This window comes from Canis lupus, chromosome 21 (assembly GCF_011100685.1).
Source record: "Canis lupus familiaris isolate Mischka breed German Shepherd chromosome 21, alternate assembly UU_Cfam_GSD_1.0, whole genome shotgun sequence".
NCBI lineage: Eukaryota > Metazoa > Chordata > Mammalia > Carnivora > Canidae > Canis > Canis lupus.
The window spans coordinates 14159297-14176167 of record NC_049242.1 but is presented as its reverse complement, the minus strand read 5'-3'; the positions used below and the strand labels follow the sequence as shown (position 1 = coordinate 14176167).

The following is a 16871-nucleotide window of genomic DNA, read 5'->3' as shown; positions in this document are numbered from 1 at the left end:
CTCTCTGTGTCTCTCATGAATAAATAAATAAAATCTTTAAAAAAAAAAAAAGAATACTACTCAGCAATAAAAAGGGACAAACTATTGATACATACAACATGGATGAATCTCAAAATAATTAGAACAAGTGAAAAAATCAGACAAAAATGAATGCAAGTTTTTATATTAGTTATAAAAAATTCTAGAAAATGCAAATTAATTCTATACTGACAGAAAAACAAATCAGTAGTTGCTAAGGAATTAAGGAAGAGAAGGATTGCAGGGAAGAATAAGTAAGAGGGATTACCAAGGGATAGGAGGAAATGGTAAGGGGTAGTGGATACGTTTACTATCTTGATCATGCTAATAGTTTCACTGATACATACCTACTTCAAAACATACTAAATCATGCACTTCACATATGTGCAGTTTGTTATGTATTAATTACACCTCAATAAAGAAAGTGAAAAAGATGACATGAATTTAGAGGAGACATTTTCATAACACATAGGCAAAGGAACAGTATCTAGATATGCAAAAGCCTACAAATCAAATATGAAAAGACATATAAGTCAGAAGGAAAAAAATGGGTGAAAAGTATGGGCAGTCATTTCACAGTAAAGGAAAAATATATTCCTGAAAAAAGAAAAACATATGCATCAATAGCAAGTTATATCTGTTCCTGATGAGTGAGAATTGCTATAACCACTTTAGCTTTTTTTTATTTATTTTCTATTAGCCAACATACAGTACATCTTTAGTTTCTGATGTAGTGTTCAATAGTTTATCAGTTGCCTATAACACCCAGTCAGTGCTCTTCACATCATGTGCCCTCCTTAATGCCCATCACCCAATTACTCTATCTCCTCACCCTATAACCACTTTAGAAAACAATCTTGTCTTACCTTGTAAAACTGAACAATTGTTTCCCCTATAGCCCAGCATTTCTACTTTCCAATACATATCCCAAATGAACTCTTGCACATATGTACCAGGAAACAAACCAAAATGTTCTTAGTAGCGCAGATCATAGTAGCAAAAAATTAGAAACAATCCAGTGTTCACCCAAAAGGAAACTGAATAACTGCGATATGTTTTTAAAATGGAATTTATGCAGCAGTGAAAATGAATAAACTACAGTATCATAAAATGACATGAATAAATCTTGAAAACAATGCTGAGTGAGAAAAGCAAGCCTCAGCACAAAAATATTTTTGTAAAGTTAACAAACATACAAAACTAAAGTATATATTTTTAGGCATATATACATACATATGTGAAGAAACATTTAGACCAAAGCAAAGAAATACATGGAAAGATGTAATTACCCATATGGTCAAGAAAATGGGTAAGGGAGGGAAACATAGGTAGAAACTAATATCAATGGTCTAGTTCTAGATTTGGGTGGTGATTCCAGAAATGTTTATTGTTATATGTTATATACATGTTATGTTATATATTAATATGTTATATATTAATTATATATACTCTTTTGTATATATTACATATATTTTTAAATACAAATTTAAGTGATTCATAAATAATAAATTTAAATAATTTAAAATAAATAATAAAATTTATATAGAAAACTTACAAATCTTCAAATTTTATGCATAGCTACAACTTTATTCTACCACTAGCAATAAAGTAGCTGTGAAGTCATGCTTGGAAAATGTGTAAGAACAGAAGACAAAAAGAACAAATAATCCTAAAATTTTTATGGAACCACAAAACACCCAAAATAACCAAAGATGTCTTGAGGAAGAACAAAAGCTGGGATTATCCACAATCTCAAATTTCAAGATATATTACAAAGCTATAGTAATCAAAACAGTATGGTACTGGCACAAAAACAGACATATAGATTAATGGAACAGGATAGAGAACCTAGAAATAAGTCCACATTTATATGGTCAATAAATCTATGATAAAGGTAACAAGAATATGCAAGTGGGAAAAGACAGTCTCCTCAACAGTGTTGGGAAAATTGGACAGCTATATGCAAAAGATTGACACTGGACCACTTTCTTACACCATACACAAAAATAAACCCAAAATGGATTAAAGAGCTAAATGTAAGACCTAAAAATGAAACTCCTAAAAGAAAACATAGGCAGTAATCTCTTGGACATTGGCCTTAGTAACATATTTATGTATATGTCTCATTGGGAAAAGGAAACAAAAGCAACATAAACCACTGGGACTACCAAAAGAAAAAGGGTTTGCATAGCAAAGGAAGCTACCAACAAAATGGAAAGGCAACCTATGAATGAGAGAAGATATTTGCAAATGACATATTCAACAAGGGATTAATATCCAAAATATCCTTGTGTTCACAGCAGCATTATTTACAAGAGCCAAGGTATGAAGTAACCAAAGAAAATGTGGTATAATACATAATGGGATATTACTCACCATAAAAAAGAATTATAGTGTTCCATTTGTGATAACATGGATAGACCTACAGTGTATTAGCTAACTGAAATAGGTCAGACAGAGAAAGACAAATACCATATGATTTCACTTATATGTGGAATCTAAAAAAACAAAACAAACACACACAGAAATAAACTTACAAATATAGAGAACTAGTGCTTGCCAAAAGGGAGGATGTTGGGGGGAAGAACCAAATAGGTGAAGGGGATTAAGAAGTACAAACTTTCAGTTATATAATAAATGTCTAAGAGAAAGTACAACATAGGGAATATAGTTGATAATATTGTAATAACATTCTATGGTGACTATACTTATTGTGATAAGCACTGAATAATATATAGAATTGTTGCATCACTATGTGTATACCTTAAACTAAAATAACATATCAACTATATTTCAATAATAAAAATAAAATAAAAAATAAGGTAAAAACCTTACATATATAAGTCCTCAGATATTTGAATGTAGTAAGGGTTGAAGGGTGCTAATTGGGTTAACAAAAGTCAGAAATAAGGAATAAAAAAAGTGGAATCCAAAAACATTCTCTGTATCAAGCATTAACTAAACATAAAAGAAAAAAGAATCCCTGTAAAGATTTCTGCAGCCATTCTCTATAGAGTAAGGACTTGCAATGGGTAAAACAATTTTTGCAAAGTTTGCAGCCTCTCTGTCTTTGTCTCCCATGAATAAATAAATAACCCCCAAACCTGATAATAAGCTCATAGTCTATTTCACTCCTTTGTCTACTTATCATTCCTACCTAATCAACCACTAGAGAGGAAAAAGGTAACTTTAATTAAGTCAAAGCTTATTTAAATTTGAAAATAATTCTACAACCAATGTCAAGTTTTATTTCTGATTAGGCAGGTGTATTTTTTAATGCCTGATTTATATTTGTTGGGCACTTTCAAAGCATCTCTTTTCACCACTCTCTAATATCACCCCCACCACCACTTCCTGTACATTCTCAGTGCAAAGTTGAGGCCCTCACTATCTCTTGCTCACATTTCCTTAGGCTCAGATGCCCTTTCCCACACATAGAAATCCTACTTCTGCTTCAATGCCCACTTCCACTATCAAGTCTTTTTTAAAAAGAATATTTGAAGTCAGAGAGCTAAATATGAAATGTCAACAGCACAGAAAACATTCTTACTAAAACTGAGTTCAATTGAGTGAGATGTGAGTGAGAGTAAGAATACTAAGCAGCTATGCATCAAAAAGGAAAAACGGGGATCCCTGGGTGGTGCAGTGGTTTAGCGCCTGCCTTTGGCCCAGGGCGCCATCCTGGAGACCCGGGATCGAATCCCACGTCGGGCTCTCGGTGCATGGAGCCTGCTTCTCCCTCTGCCTATGTCTCTGCCTGTCTCTCTCTCTCTCTCTCTCTCTCTCTCTCTCTCTCTCTCTGTGACTATCATAAATAAATAAAAAATTAAAAAAAAAAAAAGGAAAAACGCTCATGTGGGGAGTTGTGGGAGGAGGTGGGCAATGCTGCTGCTTTCCTCCTCCTGTTTCCAGAAGGTACTGCTTAGATCTATTTAATCTTTATTTATCATTCTACCTTATATTAGATGTAGCTGTTCACCCACCTGTCCTCAATTCAACATTTCAATTCAGTAAGTAAGTTTTAAGTACCAGGCAAGGCCCTTAGGAATAAAGATGATGTCCTGGCCAGTCACATTATTGTCTACTATCTGGCCTCATTCTTTACATTTAGTAAGCACACGATGAATGCTTGCTAATTTTAGTTTATTTACATTCCCTCTCTATTTAAAGATCAAATAAAATAAAAATCATTAAATAAAGTCAAATCTCTCCACACTTAGGACTGGAGAAAACTTGCGTATTATTTAAATTATGTTTCTATGTGACTTGACTGCTTGATTTGATCACTACTGCTAGCAGTTTTTATTTTGCACATTCCTTCTGCAAATAAAAAGTTTCTGCCACTTCTGACAATAAATTCAAAATAAATTCCTCAAATTCTTGAAGGCATACACATTTTGACCTCATAATTGTTTTTTGATATAGCTTATAAATTATTGTCAAATTCACAGATAAGTGCTTCTCAGAATCTAATGTACACATGAATTTGAAGCACTCACGGATCTTGTTAAATTTAAATTATGATTACGGTTAGGAGTCAATCCTGGATCTCTGCATTTCTAATAAGCTCCCAAGTGACGTCAATGGTTTCTGATCCACCAGGAACACTGGACCTAAGAAATAGCACCTATGGAATTAGAACCTAAGGCTCACACTCTCATTTCAAATATCCTTGATGAATTATTACAATACTCTTCTTCTTCAGAGTTGGGGGGAGGGGGTGATGGATATGGGAGGACGGGGGGAAATACCAGTAAGATAACCCATTTGGCAAAAGCACTCTGCCCATTGATTGAAAGCCAATAATTACTTAGTGAATGTTAACTAAACTGATTCAGATTTAATTACCTACAAGCTCAATTAAAAGGAACTATATTTCAGTACTTTGACTTTAGGACACTTTGAAACAAACAAATAAAATCAACTTTTAGGTGAGGTCTGAGACCGTCCCTACTCCATTCAATTTCTCTTTTGGTTCAACCTATACTCCATAAAGATAGGATCTGGCCTCTGTGATGATGATTTTGGAACATTAGGTCTTCAAATATCAAACAGTATGATCAAGGCAATCCATAATAAATAGAATTGTCTGTTTAAACACCCCCTTAAAAGCTCATATACTGAAAATATTTCATCTTCTTCCAAGCAAAGACAATCCAACATGGCATATTTATTTCAATAATGGTGCTATTTCCTCAGAAGACCTTTGAGTTCCTGTTTGAGATGTGCCTTCAAGCATCTGAGGAATTCATTCTGAATATCCTCATCCTCAAAAGTTGAAAATCTTTTTTTTTAAGTAAGTAAGATTTGTTTTTTTTTTTTTTTAAATGACCAAAATTTTTTGGACAAATTGTGAATATGGTGAGTGATACAGAAATGGATCTCCTTGTACACGACTTGAATTAAGAAAATATAATTCTCAGGACACCTGGATGGCTCAGCAGTTGAGAGTTTGCCTTTGCCTCGTGGTGTGATCCTGGAGTCTGGGAATCAAGTCCCGCATCGGGCTTCCTGCACGGAGCCAGCTTCTCCCTCTGCCTGTCTCTCTCTCCGTGTCTCTCTCTCTCTCTCTCTGTCTGTCTTTGTCTCCCATGAATAAATAAATAAAAGCTTTTAAAAAAATATGACTCTTAAATCATGAGACTTCTTGTTGTATGACTCACAAATTGCTCTGCAATTATCTACTTAAGTACAGTAAAACAAAAAAGTAACCGGAATGCAGAATGTTTAACATATTTACATACTTTCTTATCTCTTAACTCACAGGCTGGAATAAAAGTGACTAGGAAAAAGCTCTTTTTGCTTCCTCCCATCCCAGCCTTCATGCTGTAAGGCTTAGTATTGATGGAAATAATTGTGATCATCTCCTTGGAGCTTGTTATTGTTGGTTATTTAGTTTTTGTGATTGGCACATGTGGCTATAACTCACCAAAGCTGTTTAATCCCAAGAATTCACTGAAATCAGCTCAAGATTCTTGTCTTCCAGCCTCATTAAAGACATGGTAATCTTTGTAAGATGTGCCTTCTTTTAAAACATATGCTTTATGCTTCTTCTAGCATCTCTTGTTCTCTGTAGGGTTTCCCATACCACAAATGTGATAATGAATTCAGCTGAACAGTATAACACAGTTGATCTTGCTAAATTTAACAATGTTACAAAGTGTAGTGTTCCATTAGCCTTTCCTGAACACTTGATTTTGTTTGGAGAACCAGATAAATGCTCATATCCAATTTCTTTATGCTGCATCCAGACACCTTAGTTTCTTCTGCAAAGAAAAAAATTATCCTTGCCCTGGCCCATTTAACTCCAAGACACAATAAAATATAGAAACAGAATCCCCGGGCAGCCTTGGTGGCTCAGTGGTCTAGCGCCGCCTTCAGCCCAGGGTGTGACCCTGGAGACCCAGGATCGAGTCCCATGTCGGGCTCCCAGCATGGAGCCTGTTTCTCCCTCTGCATGTGTCTCTGCCTCTCTCTCTCTCTCTGATGAATAAATAAAAAATCTTAAAAAAAAAAAAAAGAAATGAAATGAAATCCCCAATAAAGGCATTAGCAGTGGGATCCCTGGGTGGCGCAGCGGTTTAGCGCCTGCCTTTGGCCCAGGGCACGATCCTGGAGACCCGGGATCAAATCCCACGTCAGGCTCCCGGTGCATGGTGCCTGCTTCTCCCTCTGCCTGTGTCTCTGCCTCTCTCTCTCTCTCTCTCTCTCTGTGACTATCATAAATAAATAAAAAAAAAATTTTTAAAAAAGGCATTAGCAGTGTAGCAGGTGTCTTAATCTTAGGCTTGCAGCCAGACAAGATTCTTTAAGGATATTACCTGTGACCAGAAGAAAGGAATTGAATATGAGAAGTAGGCTTAAGTTAAACGTGGATGAAAAGAAAACATAAGTTAAATTTTACAGCCAAGAACAAAGTGGAAGCAAGGTCAGTAGTAGGTACAAATCAAGTACCAAGATAGGGAACATAAGAGGCTAAATCAAAGCAGGAATAAGTGGAAACTCAGAGTCCAAAGACTAACACATATTCAAATCAAACAAATAATGAAAAGGCAAGATAAGGAAGAAAAGTTTACACACAAATGTTCCATCAAATTTCCACAATGTTCTGATATGATTGTGTTTTTTCTATGCCTAAGACAAAGCACAACAGCAAAAAAAGGAAGGAAGGAAGGAAGGAAGGAAGGAAGGAAGGAAGGAAGGAAGGAAGGAAGGGAAGGAGGGAGGGAGAGAGAGAGGGAGGGAAGGAGGAGAAGGAGGGAGGGAGGGAGGAGGAGGAGGGAGGAAAGCAGGGATAAGGGAGGCAATGTTAGTTTTAAAATACTTTCTTCTACTAAAAGCAGCAAGAAAGGTTCACTTGAGGGCTACAGCAGGGAAATTATAAAATGAACCTGGGACATTCCGTTGCACCAGAACATAAGGAAGTGATGAAAAATTATGGGATCACATCAAAAGGACACAAAATCAGCTTGAAGGGGCTCCTACTGACCAAATGTGGAATAATCTGACCATTAAAAGAACTTAATAATAGATTATAACTTATTGAAAAAATAACAATCCATGAGTAATATCCTGAAATAGATTAGATAGATAGATAGATAGATAGATAGATAGATAGATAGATAGATAGATAGACAGATAGATAGATAAGGGAAAACTCTTCCATACAGTAGAATTCCAACTAATATATACAGGAGAAATGATAGAAAATCACCAATTGACACTTCAAATCGTGGGTAAAAAAATGACAAGGAACATGTTACATAGTCTAATAGTATCTTCCCACAAATTAAACTAACCCCTCTCATTACCATGTACCAAGACCAACATGACATCATCTGTGATACTGCTCCCAGAAATGAATGAAATGAATTTAATCATGAAGAAACATCAGACAAAATCAAATTGTAGGGCATTCTACAAATACTTGGCCTATAATTTTTTAAAATGTCAAGGTCAAGGAAAGAAGAGCTCTAGTCTAGACTATTCCAGAGGAAGAGAATTCACTAATGAGCTTAAGAGTTAGATTCTGATGGTTAGAGTATTCTGTGACTATAATTCTTATAGTCAGCTTCAAGAAAGCCAGTCACCTTGATATTCTAGCAAAGTCCAATTTTAAGCCTACCAAACTAAAGACCGGACTTCACAGACTGGTACCCATAACCAGGAAAGTGACACCTTGTAGGACACATGTTGACAGCCTGCTGGCTTCCCAGGCCACACTCAATTTCTCCTTGGCTGCCTCTCCAGTTGTTACTCCTGGTTCTATTCCAATTAGAAAATGCACACAACATCCTCCTCCACATGGTTTATTAAGGCACTACATACAATTATATCACTTTGCTCCAAAAACTAATAATAAAAAAATAGAAGAAGGCTTATGAAGTATGGAAGATTTAAGGGATCTAACGATACATGGCAATTAATCCTGGATAGATTCTGGACTGGGAAATATACCTATAAAAGGCATTTTGGAGATAACTGATGAAATTGAATGTGGACTGTGCATAAGATAATAGCATTGCATCACTGTTAACTTTCCTGATTTTGATAACTGCACTAATTTATGCAAGAGAATATTCTTATTTTTAGGAAGTATACATAGAAGTATTTAGTGATAAAGGGGACTAATATCCCCAACTCACTCTCAAAGGGTTCATTAATAATATGCACATATATATATGTATATATGTATAAGGATAGAAACACACACATAGAGAAAATGATAAATAGGAGAAAATGTAATCAACTGGTGAAATCTGGGTAAAGTACACAAGAGTTCTTTGTACTATTCTTTGTACTAACTTTTCTGTAGGTTTGAAACTATATCAAAATACAAAGTTTTTAATAACACTAAGGCAACTAGGAGATATTGTGGATAAACATGGAATTGAGAAATCAGGTAATATTTATTTAAAAATATGTACAGGAAAAATATTAAAATAGGACAAAGTATAAATTACAAAATGTGATGGAAGAGATAGAAGATCAATAGAACATAAGGGAAGTAACATAATAATTTAAAAGCTAAAGCATGAGCATTAAAGTCAGATGGAAGGTCATGGCTCTGCTACTTACTAAATTTAATTCCTCTAAGCCTCAGTTTCTTCACCTAAAAAATTTACATCTATAAGGACTTCAAAGAGTTAAACAGTTACATAGAACATCCTGAATAATTGCTAGCTATTATTCTTTTTACTAATGCATCACCTTTGAACAATGCTGTGTACACAGGAAGTCTCATTAAATGTTGGAAACCTGAACACAGAATATGTCTAGTGAGGAGTCATTTCTTCAAGAATAGTCAAGAATACAGACACTTGGAGTAATGAAGTAGAATCAATGCTTCAGAAGGAGGCAGAAAATTGTTATTTATAAGTTTAAAAAATGTAGCTAATTGAAAGAAAAATTTTAATAGAAATGCAGTAAGATGTACATGAAGGAACACACAGTATTTTTTTCCTCAAAAAGGGTTTTTAAAAATACAACCCCTAAAACAAATTTTAATTCAAAGTATCTCTTTGATGAATAAGTGTGATACTTCAAGCTGCTCAAAAAGCAGACACTAAATAAACTCAAGATATTGTTAATGCAAATCAGGCACCTTTTGTCAGCACTTAACTCCCAAACCACCACCAGGTGTGTCTTATTCTATATCTAGGAGATGATTAACCTTCAATTTCACATCAATCATCCAAGATCCAGGAATGTTAAAAATCCTTTTTCTTTCACAAAGACTTACCATATAAACTCTATAAATCTTGGACTGATAAATAACTATAATTAATCTTGTATGATCCTATAGGGTTTTAAATTCCATATTCTTGCATAGCCCCTGTCCACCCCCAAAAACTCTAAATATCTTCCAATCTGTGGTTAGGTACTGTTATAACTCATTGAGGGAGGAAAAGAAAAGAAATTAGCGATTAGCATTTGTCCTTTACCCACATATGTTACGCATCCATACTTTGAAAACATTATTTATTTCACTATGGCTTGTCACCATATTATGAGGTATCATTATTACATCTATTTTAGGGATGGAGCAACTGCAACTTGTACAAAGTCATGAGGCTGAGCAGCAGCAAGGATTGGAATCCACATTTGATACAAAAGCCTACACTCTTTTTGCTACAAAATGGAGCAGTAATCTGCCTAATGGAACACTGGGGGTTAATTGAATGGTATCAATGCTAAAACAAGCATATCTCATTGTAAATGCATGACTAGAATATCATTTAGGAACTTCTTCAGATCACCAGATGGAAGGAAAATCAAACCTAAGGAACTCTTACAAAAACTTTCCAAGGCCTGTTACCAAGAATACTTTAACTAATCGCAACTGCACAGTGCTTTAGCAAAAGCTATTTCGTTTCTCTCTCCATCAGCAAAAACTCAAACAGAATGAGAGTTTGGGCTCCAGGGACCATATCTTCCTAGCTGATGAATGCCACAGGGAAGCAAGGATGCTTCTATATAGAGGTAGCCACAGATTGTCAGCATATAAATAAGTTTGGAGTCAATTAAATGTTAAAAGGAGATTACTACAGATGACTTTATTGGGATCAACAGCTTCTCAAGTTTGCTTTATACATGCCATTGAACACAGAGTATTCAATAAATATTACTTATGCAATAATATCGTAACAAATTTTTCCTATGGAATTGGAACAAACAGAAAATAAGAAGCAGAAGAGAAACGGCAAGATAGGTATGAATTAAGAAACCAGACTGTGGGGGAAATTTAATTGTCAGGCACATAAGTAGAGATTTACTTAATATTCTGTTTAATGGTGATTTTATGCAATTTTATAATCAATCCAATTAACCAACTAAATGAGGCCAGAACAGTATTCAGTCTACAGGGAGAAGTTATCCACAGAGACATGTGTTAAGTAGGAAAATAAAATTCTGTCTGTAATATCCAAAAAGTCAGTATCCCTCTCATCTCTTTAAATCTGGTAGAGAGGGACTCTTATACAACTTATTATATTTTTCCAAGATATTATATTTGGTTTTCACTTCTCTACTTTTTTCCTGTTCTGGACGGACATATAGTTCTGAATATTAAGACAAGACTATATAGAACTTTCTTCATAAATACCAAAATGTTAGTCTTTCTTTTGGTAAATTAAACACCTAACGTCAACTTGAGGAAAGTGTCACATTCCACAGCTCCAAAAAGATTGATTCAAATGGCAGTGTGTAATCACTTCATTTGGAATTGGTCCAAGAAGTGACAGCTGATGGTTAATCTCAAAAAGAACACTGCTTTTCAGCACCAGGATACCAATTTTTCTAAAAGATCAATTTTAGACTGTTTAAGTTATTGAAAATATACTCCTATAAAATTTATGATATTTTAATATAATTATGGTATAATTTCCATTGTATATAATTGCATTATTATACATAAATAACAATGTACTATAATTTTTTGTAGTACATAAATTATATTAATTATATAAAGTTAGTTATCATATAAATATCATATAGCACAGGTATAATCATATCCATTATGTTATATTAAGCTTATGATCTATTGTGCTAAGTAATCTTATTAAAATGTACTGCTTAAGTAACATTGTTAAAACTACAGTCTAGAGCCATTGAACATGTCCCACATTTTCTTCCCAATTTGCTCATTATCTAAAGGGTTTGCATCAGAGAAAATTATATGCCCAAATATAGAAGTACAGATTAGAAAACACGCTACCCTATGTATTTAAGCTACTATTAGCTTACTTTTATATTGGCTAAATAAAGTATACTGCTTTTTATTCTGAAGTGAGAACAGAAAACCAGCCTAGGCATGACAGGTGTTTATGGTACAAGAACCATCCAATCTATTACAGCCCACAAGTGTAATAGGAAACTGTTTTTCTCTCAGACTACCTAATGTTGTACAATAATCTTGAAACAGCTGGGAAGCCACACCAGACCCCATAATCAAACCAGAAGACCATCCAGCCTATTCTTAGTCATGGAAAAGTTCATACTACTAGTTCCACTCACAATGTGGAAAATAGTAATATTGGCTCTTGCTTTATTGAAAAATACGTTTATGAGCTCCTCTTCCTATTTTCCTTTTCCTCTTCCAATTCCCTTCCCCTTTGTATTTTCCTTTCCATCCCCTTCCTGGACAATTTAATCTGAAAGCCATTAAGTAAAGTACAGCATGGTCTATGCTGGTGATGGAGAAGGTTGAGCACAGGAGCTTTGGTAGCCTAGATTAGAGCAGTGTGCTAGAACTCAAGCAAGGATCCTGAAGAAGATATCTACCTGTGAAAGCAGCCCAGAGCAGTCACAGACTGACAAACTGAAGAAGGAGTTCTCTCAGAGAGGTAGCCTGATATGAGCTTTTGAAACCAAAACAGATTGAAGAAGGCCAAATGGGTTAGATTATGTTAGAGCCTGGAGTCAAAATCTGACCACAAGAGAAGGGCATCCAATCTGTGGGAAGGGCCTGGGTACTCTGTTACAACTAAGCAGGGTGAGATCATCTATGCAGAGGGGTAGCTAGAGAGGCCTAGTTTGGGAGAGTCTGAGTTTGATGAAGGAAGTGTCTGTGGCAGAGGTAATAGAAGATTGGCTACATACAGGGAGATTGATCAAATAACTAAAGAAAATAAGGATAATAAGAGTCTATCAGAAAAGGGACTCAAAATATGGAAATAGAGAAAACTGCAATGAACTATGTTAGACTGGATTAAAACTGAAGATATCAGTGTGATCTCATGATTTTCAATAGACACAGGTATTATTACTACAGGTGTAAATGTGTATATGCGTAAATATATAGCAAAAGGAAAAGAATAACTTCACAATGGAGAAGCCCAGGACTTGGAATATAACTTTAATCAAGTGTTCAAAGTAAACATCATCAGAAAATGGAACAGATATAACCATGTACCACCTGACAGGATGAATGAAAAGAACAAAGCCTTGCTTTCGTGATGTTCCTATCTTCAGAGATGTCAGTTATGAAAAACAAGGAAAGACTAAGGAAATGTCCCAGAATCAAGGAAGTAAAAAGACATGACAACTAAAGGTGAGGTGTGATTATATACTGAATTATTTTTCAGTTTAAAAAGCACATTTTACTGGGACATTTGTTAATTTCCTGATTTTGATGGTCACATTGCAATTATGTAGGAGAATGTCCTTCTTCCCAGAAAATATGCACTAATGTACCTCAAAGGAAATGAATCAACAGGTTGACCACTTACTCTCAAATGGATCTGTGTTTTCTTTTTTTTTTCTTTTTTTTTTCAAAAAACTTTATTTTAAAATTTTGGTTACAGTTTCATTTTTGTTTTCTTAACAAGTCTACTGTTTAATCTCTCAGGATTTAAAAAAACAGTTATTAAGAATTCTAAAGAATTAAACAACAAAGGAATGTCAAGGGAAGGGCACAACTGCCCCATTCTCTGGGGTATAAGAGCTATTCCAGTTTAACACCTGGCTTCAAAACAAAATGAATTTTTATATTTTCTAAATGAAATAATGTACAACCACCATCTTCTAACTTTCAAACACAAAGCTTCATTTTAAGCTTGGTAAAAAACTTTTAACAGGAATGATGGCCGACCTGTAGGATCTGTGTTTTCTAATTTGATATTGTTTCAAAGATTTTTAATGCCTTAAAAATAAATATTAAAAATTATTTTTTAAAAATAAAAAAGATTATATCTAGGATGTAGAAGATGTAAATTCTTCCCAGTTGTCTAGATGAAGACCCTTACCTAACTTTTCAACTTTAATAGCCTATTTTTGTGTTAGTAATAATAATAAATACCATTTATCAAGCCTTTATCATAGCAAGTTTTGTATATATATTATCTCATTACTATTCCCAACAATTCTATGAAATAAGTACTATTATTTTACTCACTTTACAAAAGAGAAACTCAGGAAGAGAGATTAGGAAGTTTGTCCTTGTTTGTTTAGTTCATAAGGGTTGGAGCCAAGATAGGAATCACATATGACTCCAAAGCCTACAGTCTTCACTTACAAACTGTCTTTCTATGTTGAGAGTAATTGTTGGATTTTCTTTGTTTTGCCCAGGGTTTCCATGGACTTTGTTTGTTTATTTTGTTTTTCTTTTCATCTAGAATGTTTTATGGACCATGACTCAGCAGTTCCACATCAAAGGTTCCTTCTCCCTGACGCCTCTTTCACCAAAAGTCATTTCTCCATTCCTTTGCACTTTGTATTTATCTTGTGATTCTTACAGCCCCATGTCAGTGATATATATGCTTTATCTCCCTACACATAAGCTTTGCAAAGTGAAAGGCTATGTCACACTCCACTTTTTAAACCTTACAAGCGGTGGTTATCTAATATTATCAGAAATTAGATATTGAAATCACATGAAGAGCTGATTTAAAAAATAATAATAATTACTGAGCCATATCACCAGTTTCTGACTCAGTAAGTCTAGGGTGGGCCTCAAAATGTACTTTTCTGATAAATTTCATGCGGTGCTGATTTTGCTGGCGCAGGTACCACATTTTAAGAACAATTGCAGTGTACAGCTTATTCATGTCTTTCCAAAGTAGCTGTATATTGTTTTAGGATTTACAAAACAATACATGCATTATTTTATTTGAATATTATATACCTTTGAATATATATCTGTACTATACAATTCACATTATACAGTAACAATTAATTTGTTAGTCTGTCCTTCCTACCTTTCATTCATTCACATATTTATTTCACAAATATTTATTAAGCATGTATTATGTACCTGGCATGGAGATACAGTAGTGGATAAGTCAGACTGGTCCTTGTCCTAAAAAAACTAGCCATCTAGCAGAAAGGGGGGAAAAAGACACTAAACAGGTAAGGCAAAACAAATTTCTCTACCTCCACCTTATTTCCTTTCTATTTTGATTTTGGAGGAACAAAGAATTACCACAGTAATATTTTGAAGTTGTGCTATAACAAGTTAGGCAGAGAAAGATTTGCTTGTCTTGTCGATTTTTCACTGTGAAGTACCAGAAGGGTCGAAACTAACCTTCAAAGATGTGTAGACCTGAAAATATGACATTGTCCTTCCAGGTCCCCATGGGACAATAGATGAAATCACTAAAAGAAAAGCTAAACACACAGGCAAAGTAAAAGGAGGAAGAGGTAGGAAGACCATAAAGTAAGAGACTCCTTATTCCCATCAGGGGTGTACTCTGTATAAACAGATATATGGAAAAGGAAAACAAGGATTTTGCAGCGCCCTTGGGAATCCATGTAATTCATATTATCCAGAAGTAAAGTTTTCTTTCTGAACATATTATGAACATATGTAATCATTTAATCAAGTTATTACTTACAGTATCATGTTGTCAGTTTAGAAGTATAGGGTATAATGAAAATACATAATAGAAAGCCTATTTTAGCAAGTTTGTTTCTTAAAGGAAGAACTGTCAACTGAGACCTGAGTATGCATAGGCATTTGCAGGCACGGGAGTTTGAGCACAGAGATGTGGAAGGGATGGAAAATGTGTAAAAACCTAAGGATTAAGAAAATATATCAAAGATTTTAAAGAAATCCAATACAGAAAGAGAAGAGTGGTATGAGATGGGGTTGGAAAGGCAGACAGAGACACTGTTGTATTCCATATTTGACTTTAAGAACCTGAAAGAGGAGATCATGTCAACGAATTTTGTATCATCATTGCTAGGAAGAGAGTACATGCTCAATAAATGTAGAATAAAGGATACATAAATGAATGGATACATGAATGCATTAATAAATGAATGAAAAAAGTATATATGGTGCCAAAGATAGAGGCATAAAATTGCATGGCATGATCTGGAAACAAAACACTAAATGGACCAATATAACAAAGAAAAGAAGTCTGAGTCTGGATCATGTGGTGACAGACCTGTGAAAGGGCAGAGCATCATATTATTCACTCTTTGCTGTACAGATGAAACCGAGGCTGGTGAATTAAGGTGATTTCTCCAAGAACCCAAAGCTGGTAATAATTAAGCCAGGACTTGAATTTCCTGATTTCCAAAAAAGCTTGCTACTATTTTCATGGCTTGCTCTGTACCTAGAAGCATTAAGAATAAGCCTCTACCAGTCACTAGGCAGGGAGATGCCAAGCACATCAGAACCTTATCCCTAAAGAATGCATAGCTAGCAGCTGCCACAATGTTTTCCAGTTAGAGCTTTAGGACATAGCTTTGGAGGTTCAAGAAAAAGTCCATCCCTCCCTGTCATTAAATTGATTCATTTAAAGTAAAAAAAAAAAAAAAAAAATATATATATATATATATATATATATATATTACTATTCCTTGTCTTTCTTTAGCCTAAAAGAATGAATATAAATGACAGAGTGAAAAAAGCACAAAATAATTTTGAGAGTTCTTGAGGTCAGACTGTCATGGGAAGAAATCTCTTCAAGTAGCTGTACGATTACCTATAATTCACAAGAGATTAGTCAGTAGAATTCTGAAAGTCTGACTGCACATTCTGCTCCTCCTAAGGTAACTACTGTTTGTCAGAAATTTGGATAGACTCTAATCATGTATCACAAATACTGATTTTACTCCGAGTGACCTTCATTTAGTCTATTGTTTTATTTCTAAGCTTCTTTTCCTCTGTTGACCAAATTAACTAAAAATACTATTACTTAAAAAAAATGCCATATATTTGACTCATTTAAGCTCCATACATGTAACTAATCAACATATTACAATTTCGCTTTTTTTAATTCTTGCATTTCTAATGATATAAAATTCTTTATTAGATGTCTTTCACTGCAAACAGAATATGCCACCAGGATGTTCACTGAGGTCACCAGAGAACTCCTGATTGTCAAATAGAGTGGATACTTTTCCTT

At 34.5% G+C, this 16871-nt stretch overlaps 1 protein-coding gene across 12 annotated transcripts in view; it reads right to left on the bottom strand.

The window, feature by feature from the left end:
* Positions 1 to 16871, bottom strand: part of DLG2 (discs large MAGUK scaffold protein 2) — a 1987603-nt gene that overhangs the window by 1702566 nt on the left and 268166 nt on the right. The gene's annotated exons all lie outside the window — the stretch shown is intronic.